This window comes from Halichoerus grypus, chromosome 1 (assembly GCF_964656455.1).
Source record: "Halichoerus grypus chromosome 1, mHalGry1.hap1.1, whole genome shotgun sequence".
In the NCBI taxonomy this organism is placed as follows: Eukaryota; Metazoa; Chordata; class Mammalia; order Carnivora; family Phocidae; genus Halichoerus; species Halichoerus grypus.
Window position 1 is genome coordinate 94,880,644 of NC_135712.1, and position 21,429 is coordinate 94,902,072.

The 21,429-nt window shown below is 35.2% G+C and overlaps 1 protein-coding gene across 2 annotated transcripts in view; it reads right to left on the minus strand.

Moving 5' to 3' along the window:
- The window catches only part of LOC118548702 (uncharacterized), a 627,159-nt gene that overhangs the window by 331,439 nt on the left and 274,291 nt on the right, over positions 1–21,429 (minus strand). The gene's annotated exons all lie outside the window — the stretch shown is intronic.

A 21,429-nucleotide genomic window follows, 5' to 3' on the forward strand; every position in this document is an offset into this window, starting at 1 on the left:
CTCTCAAATAAATAAATAAAATCTTTAAAAAAAAATCCAATATAAAGGTTGAAGAAATCCCTCAGAAAGTATATAAATTAAGAAAATGATGGAAAATAGGAGATCAAAAACTTACATACAGTAGACAATCAATCCATGAGATCAACATCTAATTAATGAGAATTCCAGGAAGAGAAAAGAGAGAACACAGAGGATCAGAATGATCCAAGAAAACAGAATATAATTTTCCAGGACTGAAGGCTTGCATTTCTGTATTAAAAGAATCAGCCAAGTGCAGAACACAAATGAAAAAAGGCCCACATCAGGATACAATATTGTAAAATTTCAGAACACCAGGTGAAAGAAAAAAATTAGAAAAGCTTTTAAAAATAACCAATCAGATACAATAGAGGTATTAGGCTTCTCAAACCAGAAGGTGGATGAAAATAGAATGCAGCATTGCCTTTATAATTGTTAGGGACAATTGTTTTCAACCTAGTATTCTATAAGTAGCCACATGATCAATTACCTGTGGGGGTATAAGAAAGCTTTTTCGAGACAGCAAGGATTTTAAGGAATTCACCCCTCAATCAGTCTTTCTGAATAGTTACTAAAAAGTACTCTCACAAGATATAGGAGATTCAGAAAACAGGGAACCTAATATAAGGGAAAGACAGAAGCAATTCCAGAGCAGTGATGAAGAGAGATCCTAAGCAACAACTGTGCTACAAAGCCAAGGGAAGCCAGCCCCACTGGAGCAGTGGCTAGAGGGCCCCAGGAGAACTATCTCTAAAGAGAAAATAGGACTGTTAAATTCCTTGCTAGGTTGATCTTACTAAAGGGGGCCTATAAGTTTTCTCTGAAAGTTTGTGCTAAATTAGTGTTAGTTACAGAGGAAAATAAACAAATGAGAAAAATGAAGCAATTACTGGCTCCACAAAAAAATACTGATTTAATAACAACATGTAACATAAGTTTTGGAGGATGGAAGAGAGAGAAAATGTATATAATGTGGAGAGGAGATAGACATGAAGTAAGGGAGCTCAAGTCACATTTTCTGTAGTAGGAAGATGGACCATAATTAGAACAGAAATGTCAGAAAACAGCATTATGGTTATATTATTTAGAAATATAGAAACACATATGAGAAGAAACAGCTGTGAAAGAGTTGAAATTAGGTCTAGTCTAAGAAACAGAGACCAAGAAATGGGAGTGGTGGGTCAGCAGAGATCTTGTTAAAACAGGAATATTAGGCCTTGTATTACTCTGACTTTTAAAACTGTGAACAGGTACAACTTACATAAAATACAAATACATTTTTATAGAAAGCTAACATCTAGTAAAAATCCTATAATCCACTAATGACCAGCTCTTTTCAATGCTTGTATTGAAGAGAGTAATCCAAACATGTTTTTTGACACTGTATACCAAATGTCACTTGATTAATTTGATTTCTAGCATTTCTAGGACTGCAATTGTAATTTGCAGTAGCTTCAAGATGGCTCTAAGATAATTCCAAAGCTTTCAGCATAAATTGGCCCTTTTAAAACACTGTGCATAAATTTTCTCAGGCTTAAGCTGACCAAATGGCAATCAAAATGAAACACAAACAGGATGTTAATATTGTCTTATTGCTCAGTAAGCATGGGAGAAAACAAAACAAAACACAACTACCACTCACACCCTTAGAAGAAACAGTTTCCTGTTGGGATAATTATGTTGCCAAAATGTATTAATTCAAATGCAGAAACAAATGCATCTATTATGTGCCAGGCACTGTGCTAGGTAAATAAGTTATATAAGGATGTATAAGATGCAGTCACTTCATTCAAGAAGTTTAAAATGAAGGAAATTAAAACACTAGAAGTTCTCTTAACTGACTTCCATTTATGTAATTTGTCAGACTAACTCTCACTAGCCATCTCCTCCTTTAAACACAATGACTGACATCCATGACACATTGAACACTCAAGCTAGTGACTGCTCTTTCACCATTAGTTTCTTAACCCACCATTGAGTTGTATGCCTATGTGGGCGAGGAAAAAATTATTCTACACTTTGACGTTTAGTAGCTGGGTCTTCAAAATAAACTGACAAAAGACAGATTAACAACAGAAAAATATACAGAATTTATTAATGCATATATTGAACATACGCATGGGATAACTCAGTGATGAGTAACTCAAAGAAGTGGTTATAACTTGGGCTTAAGTAGCATCTTAACAAAGAATAATAATTTTGTACAGAAGTGACAAGATGAAGGAAAGAGGTCTTAGGCTTTAATGATGACCAGTTGTAGTACGATAAATATATGGGGAAATTAATGGTAGGTAAAGACTAGTTAGTAAGGTTTGTTTGTGTAGACAGATTCTCAGTGCCATCTTAGAGGAGGAAACATCACCACAAAAATTTATATTCTTCTTTTAGAACATATTTATAATTATATAAATTTTATTACATGTTATTAAAAAATTAAATTTGAGTATTAAATTTAAAAGGACTATTTAAAAGTTTTGGGGGGCCTTGCTAAAGGTGAAAAGTTGAAAAAATGCTGTTGAATTAGGTATGAGAAAAAAGTCATAAAAACACAGAAGGATTTTTCACTTAACTTTGTAAACATCTTTACATTATCAGTTCTTTTTCAAGAAAATGAAACTGGATATTGATGAGAGAACAGAAGGCAAGCTGAGGACAAAGCAGAAACTGGCACCCCCTAAATCCCGCCCCCCACACCATGGGATATATGTGACATTTCTCAGGCACTCCTGGCTGCCCTAAAGGAAAAACAAATAGTTAACTTACAGAGACCACAATCTTGCAAGACCTGAGTCTTCCTCAGTTTACTTACAAAATCCTTAGCAATAGCTTCCAGAAGGGAATGTAAATACAATTAAATGTCTTTATAACCTGCAGCCCATCAACAGATACTTGAAGTGGGCAGAGTGTAAGGTTCCTCCAGGAAGCTCCCAACTATCTTACTGTTAATGCCTTACTAGAGGGGTGAACAGCCTTAACTTGACAATGGCGAGGCCTCCGGGATCCTGTGAGTCTTCTTTAGCATATGAAAGTTCTTTCAGAAACCTCCCTTTTTCCTCACCTCCCCCAACTCCATAGAATATAATCAGCCACCCCTCACAACCCCGGTGCAGCAGCTCTTTCTGCCCATGTGTCCTGTCCCCGTGCTTTAATAAACCACCATTTTGCACCAAAGATGTCTCAAGAATTCTTTCTTAGTCATTAGCTCTGGACTCCACCCCACTGAACCTCACCTATATTCCAAAACCTCATCATATATGGAGAGGGTACAAAATGGATGTGGCTTATAATAAAAATATAACACAAAACATCCCAGAGAGGGCCTGAATTCAAAGAAAAAGTCTTAATTCTTCATAAAAAGATGAATCACTAGAAGTATATTTATATGCCTTAATTTAAAATAAATGCTTAAAGTTGTATGTATCATTAACTTTAGTTGTATGTATTATTTGACTTTCCATACTCTAACCACTGTGTCCATTACAGCCCTGATCTTATTGAATAAGAGAGCTTCCTCTGTTTGCAGGGGTCACTTGGGACTGGAGGGGATGTGTTTATAACAGATTCCCTTGGAGTGGTGATGGATGTGCTGTTCTACTCACATTCTTTCACCTTATGTCCCCAACTGTGTTCAGTAAAACTAATTGATAATGTGTATTTGCAAGGTGGCTGGCTATGCTTAGCAAAAACAAACAAACAAAAACACAAAAAGCAAACCAAAAACTGACCCAATTTTAAGGATTTCATATAAGATCTCACCCTTTTGAAACTATTTTCTAAAGCACTGAGCTAAGTATTAACATAGAAAAAAATAAATTCTATTAAAGAAAAAAAATGATGCAGATCATCAAGAAAAGGAACATAAAATAGAATTGAATATTAGAACATCAGGTTGGAATGATCTTTGTCATATGACCTATTCAATTCATTAAGACAGAGACATACACAAAACTGAAGAGGAAAGGGAGAACACAGTTCTAAGTGCCCATGGCAGTAGTGATTATTTTCTGATGGCAATGGAAAATATGTCATCTCAAAACTTCACCTATTGGGTCAAAGGCTTTGATTGTGGCCATCATAAAGAGAGGTTTCCAAGCTATAGTATATCCTATGTGATAACTTAGTTTTCCTTGAAATGACTCAAATATTTCAAAATAAATATGGCAGCAGCTTATAGTTTACTTCCTTTGACTATTATTCAATTACGTTTAATTAAATTAGAATATGTTAACTCAAATTACTGTTTTAACTATATTTAAAGAATGTCACAATCCAGTCCTGCAACATAAAACAAAGATCCTTCAATTTTATGGAATATATCTCAGAAAACTCAGTTATATTCTCATTTTCTATCAATTTTCATTACAAAATCAAAGGCATTGTCCCACATGGTAAATTCATACTAGATTGGCCTAAAACATTGTGTAAATTATGAGTTGAACTTGAAGTGTTATGACAGTTGTCATAGACGAATATATTTGGCCTCACAAGAGTTGGAACACTGGCCTAACAGTTTACTTCATTTTCTGCATATGGTTTTACCAACAGCTGAAAATTCCCCTCCCTCATCAGTCATTCTTCTCTTCTGGGAGATCTAGTCCTTTCTCCATGCTACTCCAGGTTCCAGATTTGCTCTCTACTTTTGTCCTCATAAGAGTTGGCTAATAAAGCTAACCTGTAATATCACAATTCCCCACTGTGGGGTCACATGAAATAATACTCACTAAATATTCTTAATTTTGAAATGATGAGTTACATAAAATAGGGTTTCTTTTCAATTCTGTAAATATTAAATTCTGTGTATTGGATTAGAACATAGGAGATATATCTTTACTCTTTTTGAAAGAGAAAAATTTACGTTCATATCCTATAACCTAGGTTAACTGGTCTGGTGTTTTACAGAATTGAACCCTTTTTTAAAAAAATAAATATAAAGAAATTAACAAAATCATAAAATCTCAGACTATAAGGACATTTAAAAATAGATATTCCTATCACTCACACTTGAACTCTTTTTACAATTCTTTTATCAAGAATTTGTTCATTGGTTTCAACATTTCCCAGAAATAAGGAATTTTACCTTCTGATTCAGCCCCATTCCATTTTTAGAAAAAATTATTACAGAATTATTGTGAGAGAAGAAACTAGTCTCTCTATTCTTTCGATCCTTATCTAGATACCACTTTTTTTCTTAAGGCAAGCCTCTGTAATTCAAAGTCAACCATTTATTTCTCAAACTTCCTCTCTCTTCTATTGTCCCAGCCATTTACTTAAAGAAACAATGAGACCTCAAGTCATGCTCCCAAAATCTTCAGTTTCCTGCCTCTATCTTTAGAAATACCAAAGATATCTTCTTAGAGTTTTCACATATTATTAAGTGCTATTAGCCTCACTACTTAAATATGCATTTCAGCAAATTCTACCTCATAACTTTACTTATTCTCTTGTGCATATAATTATCATGAGTCAGTTTAGTTCTATGAACAGTTGCATGTATTTCTCTCACTCAAAAGAGAATCTCTATTTACAACCAGTTACTAGTTTGAGAAGAAGAAATAAGATGTCACAAAGACACATTTTTGAATCCTTAAGTATGTCACTAATAATTTAGCAGTTGGTTTTTCACCAAGAGATGTAAAAGCAAACAAATAAGCAAATCTAATGTTCTTTACCATGCAATCAATACAGATGGTTACCAGGGTAAGTGATTACTAATAAAGTTGGTTCTACTAATGGGAAACATTCTAACAAACTGAAATGGATGGTAGTAAAAAGCAAGAATTAGATTGTTTTTAATAGATAGAATTTCTCTTCTTCATCAACATAACAGTTTTGTATTAAAAACCGTCAAAATTTCTATGTCAAAAATTAATTCCAAAATATGATCTTACCAAACATGAACATTTCATTTTAGTGGACTCATGTTCATTTAAATAAGGGACAACAAAGTTGTTTTCTAAGGAAGAGAAAAGTCTGTCACTTTTATGATCCTACAATAATAATGTTTTAGTAAATGCCCTCTTAAAACTGTAAAACACTTAACAAAGTATTCAATTATTGCTATTAATTTCTCTCAAAGTCAATCTCTCGGTATATTTGAGACAGTTTGTTTTACATCTAGCATCAGTCTGCATTTAAATCTTCCATCCTAGAAAAATTCAAAATGAATTTGTTTATTGAAGGTTCAAGGTACAGCAACTTGTTCTCCAGATTTTATATAGGTACTGTCATGATTAATTTGCTTCAGCCTTTTTGTATTACTTTGTTTTGCTGATTTGGCTTCATTTTCTAGTCCTTACCCCTTCAGAATGCACTCTATTCTGTCCTTTGTGGATCGATCTACAGAAACATGCTACCTAGCAACTGCTCAGCTTTTCTATCTGCCGTTGCACAAGTAGTTGAAGCAAAACATGTAGAGGTTGGAAATTTGATGGAAAAAAATATATATTTTTTCCTTCTTGTCCATAAAAAAAGAGAAGATGTATTCAGCCAGAAGTACTCCAAGTAACTATATCAAGTAGAGGCCCCCCAAAATCCCTCATTATGAGGAGAGTGATAAAATCTTTTTGATGGAGTTATCCATTATCTATGATGCAGACATGTCAGTGGCCTAGAGAGCAAGCAGGCGTGTGTCCAATCATGGTCATGAAGAGGACCTGGAGCTCTGTCCAGAACCAAAGAAACTCATGTTAATTTATCAGCAAAGTCTTTGGTTATTTCTTAACAACTCTATATTGTTCTACATGAACTTTTCCTTCAGTCAAATGAAATATTATACCATGCTGGCATTTTCCAGTTGAAGTTGAACATAAAAGCCAAATATCATTTAAAAAACTTCATATTTTTGAGAGTTGCAGAAAGTTGTTCCTACCTAAAAATATTTCCACCTCTTTGAATTATTTATGAAAATTATTTCCATACCTGAGTGGGTATGACATTTTCAGCTTTACTGTTAAGAGCACAATTCAACAACCCCTTTTATGAGGCTTTATGAAAAATGAATATGCAGATGTGGTTGTGCTTTCACACAGATGTAGGGAGGGGAATCTACTTCAAATTATATGCATGATATGCTTATGCTAGGTAGCACATAGAGAAAAAAAACAACACATTGTATATTAACACATAAAACAAGCTATTAGAAATAAGTGACAAAATTTGCACTACAGAAGCAGATAGTATGGCTTAGTGTCCCAAGATGGGCTTTGCATTCATACAGACCTCAGTTAGAATTCCATTCCTGCCTCACACTAGTATGATAAATTTAGACAAGTCTCTTAACCTCCCGGAGACTCAGTTTTCCCATTGTAAACTAGGGATAGCAATGTACACTTTATCAAGTTATTATGAAGACTAAATTATATCACTCTATTCATTCAAATTTCATTCAGTTAGTCTATATTATGACATACATCATGCAGTATTCTAGGTACTAGGGATAGAGCAATGAATCAAAGATAGACCAATGAGGAGGTGATGTTTATGCTGAGACAATGAAGGATAAAAAGGAACCATCCAAGCAAAGAGCACTCTAGGCTGAGAGGCCAGCAAGTGCAAAGGCCATATCTCAGAAGGAGTTTGACAAGAAGTAATGGAATGGAGCCCAGTGTGGCTGGCAGATCACAGAGAGTGAGGAAGACAAGTTTGGGGAGACAGGTAAGGCAAAACGTATAGGACCTTGTTGCTTGCTTGGTCATAGTTTATTAGGACCTGTAAGTTTATGGGCACACAGAAAGTTTAATCTTTCCAGTATGAAAATTCATATTGTTTTAAAAATCAGAGCCAACGGGAGCCTGGGTGGCTCAGTCGGTTAAGAGACTGCCTTCGGCTCAGGTCATGATCCCAGGGTCCTGGGATCGAGTCCCACATCGGGCTCCCAGCTCTGCGGGGAGCCTGCTTCTCCCTCTCCCACTCCCCCTGCTGTGTTCCCTCTCTCACTGTGTCTCTCTCTGTCAAATAAATAAATAAAATCTTTTAAAAAAATTAAATAAAATAAAAATAAAAATCAGAGCCATCTATTTATTCATCTCACTCATCTTTTCTTTCTCCAGGGCTAAGACGGCTTGACCCATAGTATCAATTTTACCTAATCTATAGGACCAATTTTGAAATCAAACAAGAAATGTGAAAAGACTACAGAATGCTGAACATCAAGATGAGTTGACACTTCACTGGGCTACAGATTCCAATCATGGGTGCCAGCATCCCACCCAAAAGTCTAGATGGGACCAGTCATAACTCACAGGTGCTGTGCCCTATGAGCAGATGAGACAGTCACAGTGTTGCTAGATAAGATATACCCCCACCACAAGAAATAAAACTATACATGCCCAGCTGGAGAGAAGCAGGATTGGGGTAGAGAGTATCCAAAAGATTGAACATTTTCCTAACAAATACTGAGTAATCCAAAATAAATCATTAAAACTGAAAGCATCAGTGATGCTCTAAGCTGACAAATTTAAAGTTTGTTGCCTAGCCATGATGGGGTTCAGAGTATGCTACCCTAAAATATACCACTCTGGCATAAAGATTATTTTGTGTTGAAGGCAATTTAGAAGAACTAAACACAGGATAAGGTCTCTGTCTGCTCTACTCACCGCCCCCCCCCCCATATGCCTGAAAGCAGAACATAAATTCCACTTGTGAAGGTGTTCCCCACCCACTTCCCATACCAGGAAGGGTATAACAACCTTATCAATGGAGACAAGATGACACTAAGAGAGTCTACACAAACAAACCTTGCTAACTGGCCCATACCTACAATTAGTTTCTCCATATATTTACCTTCCTACAATTTGTCACCTCTAGAAACTCAAAAGAACTTTTCCTTTGTCTTGACACTTCTCTACAACTTTACTGTTCTTCTATTAAGATGCTATATAAGCCCAAATGGTTTTTTTAAAGATTTTATTTATTTGAGAGAGAGAGAGAGAGAGCATGAGCAGGGGGAGGGGCAGTGGGAGAGGGAGATGGAGAAACAGATTCCCTGCTGAGCAAGGAGCCTGGTGTGGGGCTCAATCCCAAGACCCTGGGATCATGACCTGAGCCGAAGGCAGTCGTATAAACCCAAGTTTTAACCACCCCTGTGAATTACTCATCACTGAATTCTGTGTATGCACAATGTACATGTTTATGAACTCCATGTTTCTTGTAATATCTTTCGTCAGTTTAATTTGCAGAGCCCCAGCCAATGAATAAAGATGGATAGAGGGGGAAAAAGGTCAAGTTTTTCCTCCCTTCACCCATCTACCTCACGTTCAGTAGGATGAGGGCTCATTAGTTCTTAAAAATAAAATCAGAAACAATTCTATTTATAAGTCTGCTAATAATTTCTTTATAGCACATATATAAGACCTAGAGTCATTTCAATCTGTGTGCATATTATATAATAAAATGAAAATACAATATATGTGTGCTTAGAGTTCTGTGTTGAGAATCCAAAAACAAAAAAGGCAGAGCATATTCACAATGTACTTTAAGCATTTTCAATCAATTAAGAATTTTCAATCAAATTTTAATTCCAGCTGTTTATTTGTAATAAAACCACCTCAAAATCATTTAAGTTTAAAAACAACAAAAGGACTGATGACTTAATTGTACCTGTAAACTTAATATATAAAAATGGAGTAAAAGACTTCTTAAAGAATAAAATATGTATTTCAGTTGATTTCTCGAACCAATCCAATACATCTTTTCCTCTTTCATCTGTAATGTTAATATTATAATTGTTTCAGTTATGATTTTTCATTTTCATAGCTTCTTTTCTCTGAAGTAATCCTTTTCTGGGAGAGGAAAGATAACCTAATAGATTTTTCTATTTTTAATTTCATACGTTCTGTGAATTTTTAATGCTAATGCTTTAAAGAATCCCTCTTATTTAAATAAGATATTTGATAAAAAATATTCCAGATAATCTTTCCACTAAATCTTTAACAGCAAATCTTTAAAAAAAAAGTTATTACCATATGCTCTTTAATGCCTAAAGCAAAGATCTAGTATGGAATTGAGAATCATAATGAGGTCAATCTCAATTCCATCAATGTTATGTTCTATTAAAATCAAATCCAATCACATTCCTCATTTCAACCCAGCATGGCTTGGCTTTGAGGTATGTTCAGAAATGCACTTAAATTAGAAGAGAAACATTAACATTTTATCATATGAATACCACTAATGGCTCAGGAGATTAGCAGTAACACATTCTGGAGACTTCCTCCACTGAAAATGTACTTTTAGTAATATTCTCACACACCTAACTGTAGCTGTGGGAGGTGTGGTTTCAACTAACAAAGTTCAGGAGCTCTTGATTAAAAAAAAGAGAGAGAGAGGGAGAAAGAAAGAAAGAAAGAAAGAAAGAAAGAAAGAAAGAAAGAAAGAAAGAAAGAAAGAAAGAAAGAAAGAAAGAAAGAAAGAAAGAAAGAAAGAAAGAAAGAAAGAAAGAAAGAAAGAAAGAAAGAAAAAATAACTATCAGTGAAAACCCTTTAACCAGAAACCAAGTTCCATTTGCTATTTCACCAGAAAATGATTCTTCATTTACATCATCCCCAATTAAGTGAAATGAAGTGTTGCAATTCTAGGGTGAATAATGGATCATCCTAGATTATCTATGTTATAATTAATTTTTTATTTTTAGGAGGATTTTTTGGGGTGTGAGAGGAGGAGTTTTAGATTTTCTCTGCTGCCTTATTAGGAAATACAAATTCATTCCAATCCTACTACTCTATTCTCTATTCTTTATCTGTGTAGACATTTAAGCCCACAGGCTTAAAACATTCACTTATGACAATCTTAATTTGAAGTCTGAAGAAGGCTGGTCTCAATATAAACAGTTTCAGAGTTGATCCTATTCTATATGCCAACAATACATGCATCACTGAGAACAAGGAAATATGATGGATAGTCCTTAATTTATAGCGGGAATGTATTCTTTAATACTTTATTTCCTTTGAATGAATTCAATTTCTTGAGTGCCTAAATTATAACTGGCACTGTTCTAGATGTCAGATATAGAAGCCATGGCCTAATGGAGATAGTAATATATACCTAAAGACCAAAAATGCATGGAATTAAAGACCTTTTAAGCTGTAAATTCTCTTAAAGGTCATGAAGAAAGAGTCATTTTATATTTGTAGGAACTAAAGCCCAGAGAGTTTAAGTGCCTTTGCACACACCACAAAGCTAATTAATAGTCTGCTGGGACTAGACTCCAGAAGCCTGACTCTCAGCCATTGCTCATTCTGAATACGAACTGAGAGAAAACCTGCAGGGAGTGGATGTTACCATACAAAGTATGCAGACATCAATGTTGTAAAAACAGTGTGGAAAAGACTCAGGGAATAGCCATCTTTTCTCTCTGAATTTCAATTACTGCTGAAATCACCTGCTCTTGGAGTCTTAATCCCTAATAATTTAAGATGAGCAAATGTGCATTATTCTAAAGTATGTTGAAGTAGGGGTTCCACTTATGCACATGAAGGAAACCAAAATATATCACCTCAAGATCTGCCTCTTTGACATAAAAATTATTTTGAGCTGAAGACAATTAAGAGATAGCAAATGCAGGAAAAGCTTTTTCCACTCTCCCCCTGCCATGCGTAAAGGCAGAATATAACTTCTCCTTTCACTGGAGACAGACTCCTATAAGCCCAGAGATGGCACCAGAGGAATCTGTGGACACACCTAACTCCATTAGTCCCCTCTCATGTATTTACCTTCCCACAGTCTGCCACTCTTGGAAGCCTAAAATCCCTCTCCTTTGTCCTGTCATTTTTCCACAAATCTATTGTTCCTTGTTGAAGATGCTATAAAAACCAGAGTTCTAAGTCACCATTCTGAGTTACTTTTCATAGTTTTCTCCTGTGTGATCTGTGCTGCATGCATTAATAAACTGTTTTTCTTTTGTTAATCTTTTTGTTCAAGACATCTAAATTTCTTCATAAGTTTAAAAAGGCCCTCACCAACCTTAAGCTCCCTAGAACTGTGAGCTAAAGCATCAGCACTGAACTGGACCCTTCAGAAACACATAATACCACAGTTTCAGTTGAAGCTCCAGGCTTTTTGGGTATCAATTCTGAGATGCTTTTAGGAATGTTTTCTCAGAGAAGTTAGAGCATCTGGTGGTCACACATTGGCCAATGAAGCTCTAAAACTGCTTTAAGCTCTGGAAACAAGTGAAAGTATGGAAAGAGAAGGCAGTAGGAAAAGGGAAAGCAAAAAAGCCAGAATTAGGAACTTTAAAGATAGAATGAATTACAGGTGTCAATGCCTAATTTTGAGATCAACAACAAATTTTTACTTTATTTTTAAAAAAAATTTTTTAAGTAGGCTCCACACCCAGCATGGAGCCCAGCATGGGGCTTGAACTCATGACACTGAGATCAAGACCTAAGTTGAAATCAAAAGTCAGACATTTAACTGACTGAGCCACCCAGGCACCCCATCAACAAAGTTTTAAAAATATTTTCAAACCATTAGTTCTTTCCTTTGAAGGTTACTCTGTAATATTTAAAAATATATAACATATTGAACCTAGCACAATGAAAAATTTTCTAAACTATCATTTTTAAGAGCTCTAGAGAATAAATTAGGTTTATTTATTTTTATTAGTACACAAGTACTGTACTTAATCTATTGCCAACCGGTTCTTTATCCTAAATTTAAGTACCAGATATGTAAATGTACTCTTAACTATTTGGTCAGTAACTATGAAAAATGGTTCAAATATGCCTAGATGACTTAACAATTGAGGATAATTAGAATGAGATCTGTAGACCTTCATTTTAAAAAATGAGGAAAGGCAGAATGAGAGGATTTCTTCCCTGACTCCCTCACCCCGATGAAATCTTGAAATATATATATATTTCCCAGAGATCAAGAGGGAGGGGGGCGGAGAGAGAGAAAGATTGAGAGAAAATAGACCCCTAGAGCCTAGAACAAAGGGTCAGCAACTCCAAGTGACTCAATCAGAACCCATTGAATTTTGGGATGGTGGCTAGAGGAGCTATAACTTCATAACTGAAACAGAGCACAGCACATTTAAAAGCATTCTGTTAAAACAATGGATGAAGACAGTAAAATATTTACTATGGAAAAGGGATTAGTAGATGGAAATTCTTAAATATAGCAAATTTTTTTTACTAATTTTAAGACTCACAAATTACATTAATATGATGTGTATTTAGTGTGCTTCCTTAAAATTGCTTTAATTTAATATTCATAAAACATTTATGTAAAAGCATTCAGTGCATTACTCCTTACCTCTGTCCCCCAATCCTATATTTTTTCATTAAATCTCAAATAACTCAAACTCTAAGTTGCCTATTTGAGAGTTTTTCCAAAACCTAATCAGTATGACAAATATACCTCACATATTTTCTGCTTTGTAATTAATCATTATTGCCCTTGTTAAATTGTTTCTGAAATCCAACCATTCTATTAAATTTTCCCTGATGTATTAAAAAATTATGATTTCCCCCCAATTAAGAAACTTCCATGACTCACCCTTCACATGCCATTACCTGAAAGACACTCATTTGTTTTAACCTTACCAAGCATAACTTTTATAATTCATGTTAATATTTCATAGAGCCCGCAAGTATTTTGGAAAGGCCACCATACTTTTTGTCTTATTCTGGATGGCTTTTGTTAACCTAATCAGATTGACAATGTCCAAATTACTAACACAAAGTTTATAGCACTCAACACCACATTTTAATACCAATTAATAGTTTTCTATCCATTTTCTATCTTAATGTAAGAAGGCCACAAATTCAATGCTCTGTATTATTCCCCCCAATTATTAGTTTAATATCATCTTATAATAGATGGCACCTTAAAAATCTTGCAAGACCAAGAATGAAATCACTTGTAAAGGACCTTGTAAGCTTCAATGTTTCCAAAGTTGGTGCCTTGCCATTATCTATGCCCACTAACCTAGACTTTTACTATCTAAGAAAAGAGTTTATAGGGCAAGATTGAGGGAATGTGTACTTTTTTTTAAAGATTTTATTTATTTATTTGACAGAGAGAGAGACAGAGAGAGAGGGAACACAAGCAGGGGGAGTGGAGAGGGAGAAGCAGGCTTCCTGCCGAGCAGGGAGCCCGATGCGGGGCTTGATCCCAGGACCCCAAGATCTTGACCTGAGCCGAAGGCAGAGGCTTAATGATTGAGCCACCCAGGCACCCCGGGGAATGTGAACTCTTTAATGATAAATTTTTAACAAATTATATATAAGTGGGATCATGTAAGATTAATTTATAAATAATTATTTTTCATTGCCAAAGGATGAGGATCTATTCAAGAATATGTAAGCAACTGATGGGAATTAAAATGGAAATGAAAGAAAAGGAAAGGAAAAGGAAAAAATAATCCCTACCATGTTTTCTAACTCTCCCAATGCATGAGCAACACTAGAAATGACAGAAATGCATACCCCCACCCCAGATCACACACTTCCATATCCTTTTCATTTTAATTAAATGCCCCTTGAATTAATTTTGTGACATAGTATGTTTGAGATGTAAGATGGAATGGAACCCTTCAATATAAGTAAGCCACTCTTTGCTAGAATCTTAAGTAATACCTGAGACTTCTGAGAGCCACAAATTTTTGGAATTTCATTGATTTCTTTGATTGATGTAAATTGCAAGTGACTCTGTATTGTGTCGGGCAACTCTCAAATGGTTCCTGCAGACTCTGCAATGAGTCACTACATGGTCCAAAGCACTGTAAGGAACACATATCTTTAACCTCAAGCAACAGAGCTCAATCTACCTTGTTTTAAATTAAACACCCCCTAAGTAATTGTGCTCAAGATTTGAAAAGTTTTTGCCTCCTTAAACAGCAAGAGCATGAACTAATAGCATTGCCTTTTATAATTTTGAGAATAAAAACCATTTGGGGGACCTGAGAAGAAAGGTAGCCTTCAAGGTGTAGGCCTCAAAGCAAGGAATGAAAACATAAAAGGTGTTATGGTCTGCTTTAGACATCTTAGAATAGAGAATAATGGTCTCAGCTCCTGTCCCCATTCCTCCTGTGATCAGAGCTCCATTTGCAGTTAATGGCGACTCCTTCTATAGGAGGCCTTTTAGAGGATGTGTGGATTCTGAACAGAATCACAGAACTGAAATGTGTCACTGAATGTAGCCTGTGGGCTGCTCACCACTTGCGGGTTCATAGACAAAGGAGAAAAAGAAGCGACACAATCAGTGGGTATTCCAAGAAGCAAGCAGGCCTGAGATGGTATCCAAGTGGCACAATGCAACACAAAAAGACACAAACCTCATGCCACAAGGTTCAAATCCTGGTTCCCTTACTTACTAACCACGGGAACTTGAGAAAGTCTTTAGTCTCTCTGAATCTGACTTTTTCACCTGACAAAGTACAATGCTGATAATTCCTACATTGTATGGCTATTGCGATTGTCATGTGAGGTAAAGTCCATAAGACACCAAAGACAGTACTAGGCATCTAGAAAGTGCTCAACAAATGCTACGTGTAAGATGACAATGGTGGTGGTGGTAATGAAAAGGATGCTGGCATGTGATAGCCACTGTTATGAAGACTACTCATAATCCATCCAGTGTGTCATGCTGTTTCTTGCCCTGGAGCTTTTACACACCCCGTTCCTTCCCTCCTATCTGCTTCACCAATATAACATCTCATCCTTCTGATAAATTAGCCAAAGCATTAGTGCCTCTAGGGAGACTTGCCCTGAGCCCATCTGATTTGGATGCCCCTCTTCTACTCTTTACATCAGCCGGAGCAAAGCATAGATAGTCAGCGAAATCTACTTGGAGAAGGTGAGTTCTAAAATGGGATTTAAAGATGATCAGGTTTTATATATCCAGAACTGTGATAAGGGATGAGGATAGATGAATAAATGAGATGTGATTACAGGCCATAGAAATGCTCCCAGTCTAGACTTAGAGCACATGTAGACTTAGAGCTACACCAAAATTGTGGCAAGAGCTATAACAGAAGTATATACAACATTCTGTGAGAAGACAGGAGGAGGGCATTAATTAAATTGTGGGAAGACAGAAGGAGAAGTTTTGTGGAACATTTCAGTTATAAAATAACATCTGGGTTGGACCTTAAAGGGTGAGTACTAAAAGTTCCCTGAAAGGATCTTACCACAACAGCTTGCCTTCATATTTATACAGGCAAACCATCTCTAAGGAGTATTGGGGACACAAACAGCTCTCACTGAAGTAGAGATAGAGTATTCCACTTATAAGCAAATAATGGACAAAAGATAGAGGGGAGTAGCTTATATTTAGCCTTTCATTTGTTCCAAGGGTGATTTTTAATCAAAGCAAGTCTCAATGATGTGAGCCCAGAGGCAATTTGGGGCGCTAATGCCAGCTCAGGTGGTGGTCAAGTTACATTTGCTTCTCAGTGCTGAAATTGCTGGGTGGTTAAATGAATTGATGATTGCAAATTGCTTTGAAAATACACAATGCTGAATAAACGCCATGAATTACTGTTGTTCAATATACTCAGGAGACAAACTCGCCTCCAAACAGAAGGTCTCCAAAAGATGGACTACATTTAAAGACATTTAGGAGATTTTTATTTCACAACAATGATAATTTTTTTTTAGCTAGATTTATTCTAAAGCCATCATAATGCCTAAGGATAATCTTTTTAAAAATGCCATTATAACAGAATAAATCTGAAATTGCTCATAAATGCTACTTACAGGAAACTTGAAGAAAAAAATGCATTAAACTAAAACAGTTTTGCCATCTCACTTTAAAATAAATTATAAGACAAAGAAAGCCTCTCACGGAATGGTAGCTGTGATGGCCAAGAGCAAATAAGAAGAAACAAATTAAAGCTATCTAACCCATATAAACACATAGAGAGGGCTTTTTTTGGGGCGGGGGAGGGCTCTTTTAAAAAGATGATGGAGAAAACTACTAGAAGAAACTCACATTTGATTCAAATAATCATTCTTTCCTTACTTCAAATGGTTTCAGCATGTCTGTAAATCCTATCAACTCTATCCAACATTTGCAAAAGATTAAATGGAAGTGAGATTAGTCACATAATAATGGTAATAATACTGATGACACCTTACATTGCTATTATACTTTCTAGTTTATACAGTAAATTTAACTAATTTTTTAAAAAGATTTATTTATTTATTTGAGAGAGAGAAGAGCAAGCACGAGCAGGGGGAGGGGCAGAGGGAAAGAGAGAATCTCAAGCAGACTCCATGCTGAGCATGGAGCTGGATGCAGAGCTCCATCTCCTGACTATGAGATCATGACCTGAGCTGAAACCTGGAGTCAGATGCTCAACCGACTGTGCCACCCAGGCCCCAAACTATCTAATTTAATACTCAACATGATGTGAAAGTGCATAAGACAGGTGCTATCTTTGTTTTTTTTGGGGGGGTGGGTGTTTTGTGGGGTTTTTTAAATAATTTTTAAACAAATAATTGAGGCAAAGAGAAGTTAAATGACGAGAAAGGCTGGAATCCTAGAGCTGATAGGTATCAGAATCTAGGTTCTTCTAATTTCTAGACTAGTGATCTAATGACACTATTTTCCAAACACCGAGTAGATCTTTTAAAGATTTTTACCCAAATAACAGAAAGAGTTTTATGACAAGCTTTGAAGAAACTGGGAAAAAAAAACAAAGACAGATCTCTTTTGATATCCCAATAGAATTAATGTTTATGGTACTTAATTATTAAATTAACAAAATTATTTTAAGAAAAAAGGTATTTCCATAATAAAATGGAGAGGTAAGAATGAATTAGACAAACCTTTCTCAAACTGTACCCCTTGGAACACTGATTCCATAAGATTCCAGTAAGCTGTGTGAAAAAAATTTTAAGGTAAAATATATTTGGGAAATGCTGCTTAGTAGGTCTCTTCTTTTTGACTCTCAATCTATATTAACATGCAAAAAACTCTGTCTGAAGCCAGAAACCTCTTTGTCTAATGGCCTCCAAAATTCACATAGTCTATCTCTGTGCTTCAAACTAGGGTATACATTCACCTGAGTCAAGGATAGACTATCATGTGACAGAAATACCCCAAACTACAAAATAAATATGATATATACCCTTGGGATGACACTATTAATTATTATTTTACTAGTGAATAAAAGGATGCAAAACATTATTTTTAAATTAAAACAAGCAAAAGACTGTTGCTCCAAAGCAGTTTTGCTGATAGGAGGCTGTTCTACTCCACACCCAGACACCTGGGGGTAAGAGTCCACCTCCCTCTACCATGAAGATTATTTCAGTGGAAATATTTGAGAAGGAATGGGACCTGAAACCTGGAGAGAACTGGCATATCCAATAGTCAAAGCAACTTGAACACGTCATCAGGTTTGGATTTATTGGTTAAAAATAAAGAGAAGGAGATCAAGAGAGAAAAAGAAACCTAAAGTAACACACCATTAAAGAAAGCTTGTTTGTCCACTGTATCTTCCACAGAGACACATATATTGCTGTCATTGTGAATGCAAATTGTCATCTTAGTTACTCAGATTTAAACAAGTTCAGGTATGAATCTTTTACATCTGTTTTAGGGTAAGCGTTCAATTCTGTCAACAGGGAACCTGCTTAGAGCTTGTTAGAGATCAATTAGCAACAACATTAAAAAGAAGTTTTCATAATTCCTAAGTGAGCTGCTCAGTAACCTAAATATTTAGAGCCATGAATCCCTTTGTTTCTTGAATATATAGCTTTATATTAGAAATTTCAGGGGGAGTGGTAATTTACATGATGTCCCGCAGGTCTCCAGGTTGAAAGTTTTGAGTCTGGGGATTGTTTTGAGCTAATAACATGTAGAAAGAAAAAAAATGCAATTATAATGCAGTAAACTGAAGTCCAGAGACCTGCACCCTGGTTTCTGTTTTGCCTTAAACTAGCTGTCATTTAATTTGCTCAGTTTCTATAGCTAACACATGACAATATTTGCTGAGATGATATTCCTAAAGGCTGGCAACATACACACACTCACACACACACCAAATCTAATATCAGAATGGAGAGCATAGTAAAAAGACTCATTACCTAGGATTTGGATTTTTCCCAAATGTGACACTCAAAACATGAAGTGATGTTTCAAACATAGTAGGCATTCAATAACCAAGTAGTAGAACTGATATGGTAAGGGAGGGACAAATATTTTTAAAAGAGGCACCAAATCAAAAAAGGCGAAAGAAATGGTAGCTGGCAGGCATGAAAAGAAGGGTAATAAAGAAGCAATGTAAATAGAGATTAGAAACAAAATGAAGTGGGGCCTGCTAATTACTGATAAGGAAACATAACACTGAGAAATTGTGAGTGAATCTGTGGCTTGAAATTTCACATACAAACAATAGAACCTTGAGGACCTCAATCAGTCTAAAAGCGATACTTTAACATTAGTAAAAACATAAATATAAAAACTAGAAGAGGGGGAAAAAAGTAATTCTTGCTTTAGGAAACAACAACAAAAAATTCTATCAGAGGAAGAAGGCAGGAGGTTTATTTACGTACAGATTGAATTTTTTATACTGTTTGAACTTTTATTAGATATGGGAATTTCTTTTCTTTTCCTTTCTTTTATTCCTTTTTTCCCCCTTTCTTTTCTTTTCCTTTATTCTCTTTCTCTTTATTTATTTTTTAAAAAGTTCAATAAAACAGAGTTTTTAAAAAGAAAATAAAAGATTTTTAAGTGTTATAGTCCTAATTGATTAGTTTCTACATTTATCTTAATAAATGGAAAATAATTAATTTGGGGCAAATTCTGGGATAAATATACCAAAGTTGAATTCATAATTCGTTTATTTTACAAAATAACTTACATGATAGGATCGGAAAATTAGTAACTTAGGATTTCAATATTATATTGATTCAAAATCCAGTGGATTAGTAGCTTATTGTAGGGTTTAGGCCAATTCTTGGGAGTTCAGGCAACTGCAAAGTTAGAGGTATATAGTCCCCAGACTGCCCTCACTTCTGACACTAATTGCAAGGATATTTGGGATATTACAAAACTACCTTCAGCCTTGATAATTCTCTAAAAAGACTCACAGTACTCACTGAAAGCAGTTGTATCCATGGTTACAGTTTATTACAGCAAAAGGGTACAGATGAGTATCAAAGGATGAAGCTCAAAGGGCTCAGTCAGGAAAGTAGCAAACATGGAGCTTCCATCATCCTCTCCCCATGAAGTCAGGAGATGCTACTTTCCTGGCATTGTGTGACAATGTACACAGAGTTTTGCCAACAAGGGAAGCTCACCTGACACTCAAGGGTTCAGAGTTTTTATTGGAGCTGCATTATATAGTACGATTGATTGATTGCCCACATGGTTAGTTTCTATCACCAGGTTGACTGGTACCACGTGATTCAAAGCAGCATTCTAAATCACCTGTCTTTCTCACATCATAGCTATGACCAAACAATGAAGTAATAGATATAAAAGTACTTCAGGAGATCATAATTGCATTAGAAATAAAAGTTAATAGTTTTTTTAGGAAGGCAATACCAAGTTTTTTTTAATTAGGTAAGTCCTACCAAAAAAAAAGCACCATGTTATAATATAATTAAATCATGCTTTAATATTCAGAAATTCTTTTAAACCTATTATTCATGGAAAATTGAGCTTTACAATAAATTATTATGTTAAATATTAATAATTAAAATCTCAATGAAATGAATCACAATATGACATGAATTAATAAAAACTATTTTTATATCTTATACAATATCTTGAAGGTCCAAAGATAAAGCAATAATGTTACTATGTAGGATATAATGAATTCAGAGTCTATAACCCATTCTCTCTAATGCTCACCAAGAGGTTACCTTTGGCTATATATACCCCATGTATTAGCACTCTGGAAACTGCTAATTTGTAGGCATGAGGAGGTAGATCTCACTTGAGAAGAGGTGATATTAAAAACAGAGGAAAAATTTCTTTCTTCTTTTGTTTATCTACTTTCACCCAGTTTGAAAAAAATTTAAAAATTTAGCTGGGAAAAATAATAGGATAGCACATTACTTTAAAAATGTACTTAAGGGGATATAAAAATGTTATAACTTCAAGTTTTCAAATCATGCATAGAAATCTTTTTTCTCTGGTTAATAGCATTCTATTAAAGATGGCAACTTTGTATATTCATTCATTCCCTTAAGCTGCAAAGAAATCCATTAGATACCATACGAATATAACAGCTTACAAGAATATCTCTAAATGTAGAAAAACCATAGAATGATCTATAAATATAAGCATGCTAAAGTTGTAGAGATGACATGCGTATTTGCCTGGGTAAGAAATATAAAAGAAACAACAGTGGCATGGAATGAAGGACCCCAACTGGGCTAATAATATGTCATCGCACCTTTAGATGGGTAGAGTCTGAAGTAGCACATAGAAGGATGAGGGCCATAGTGGAA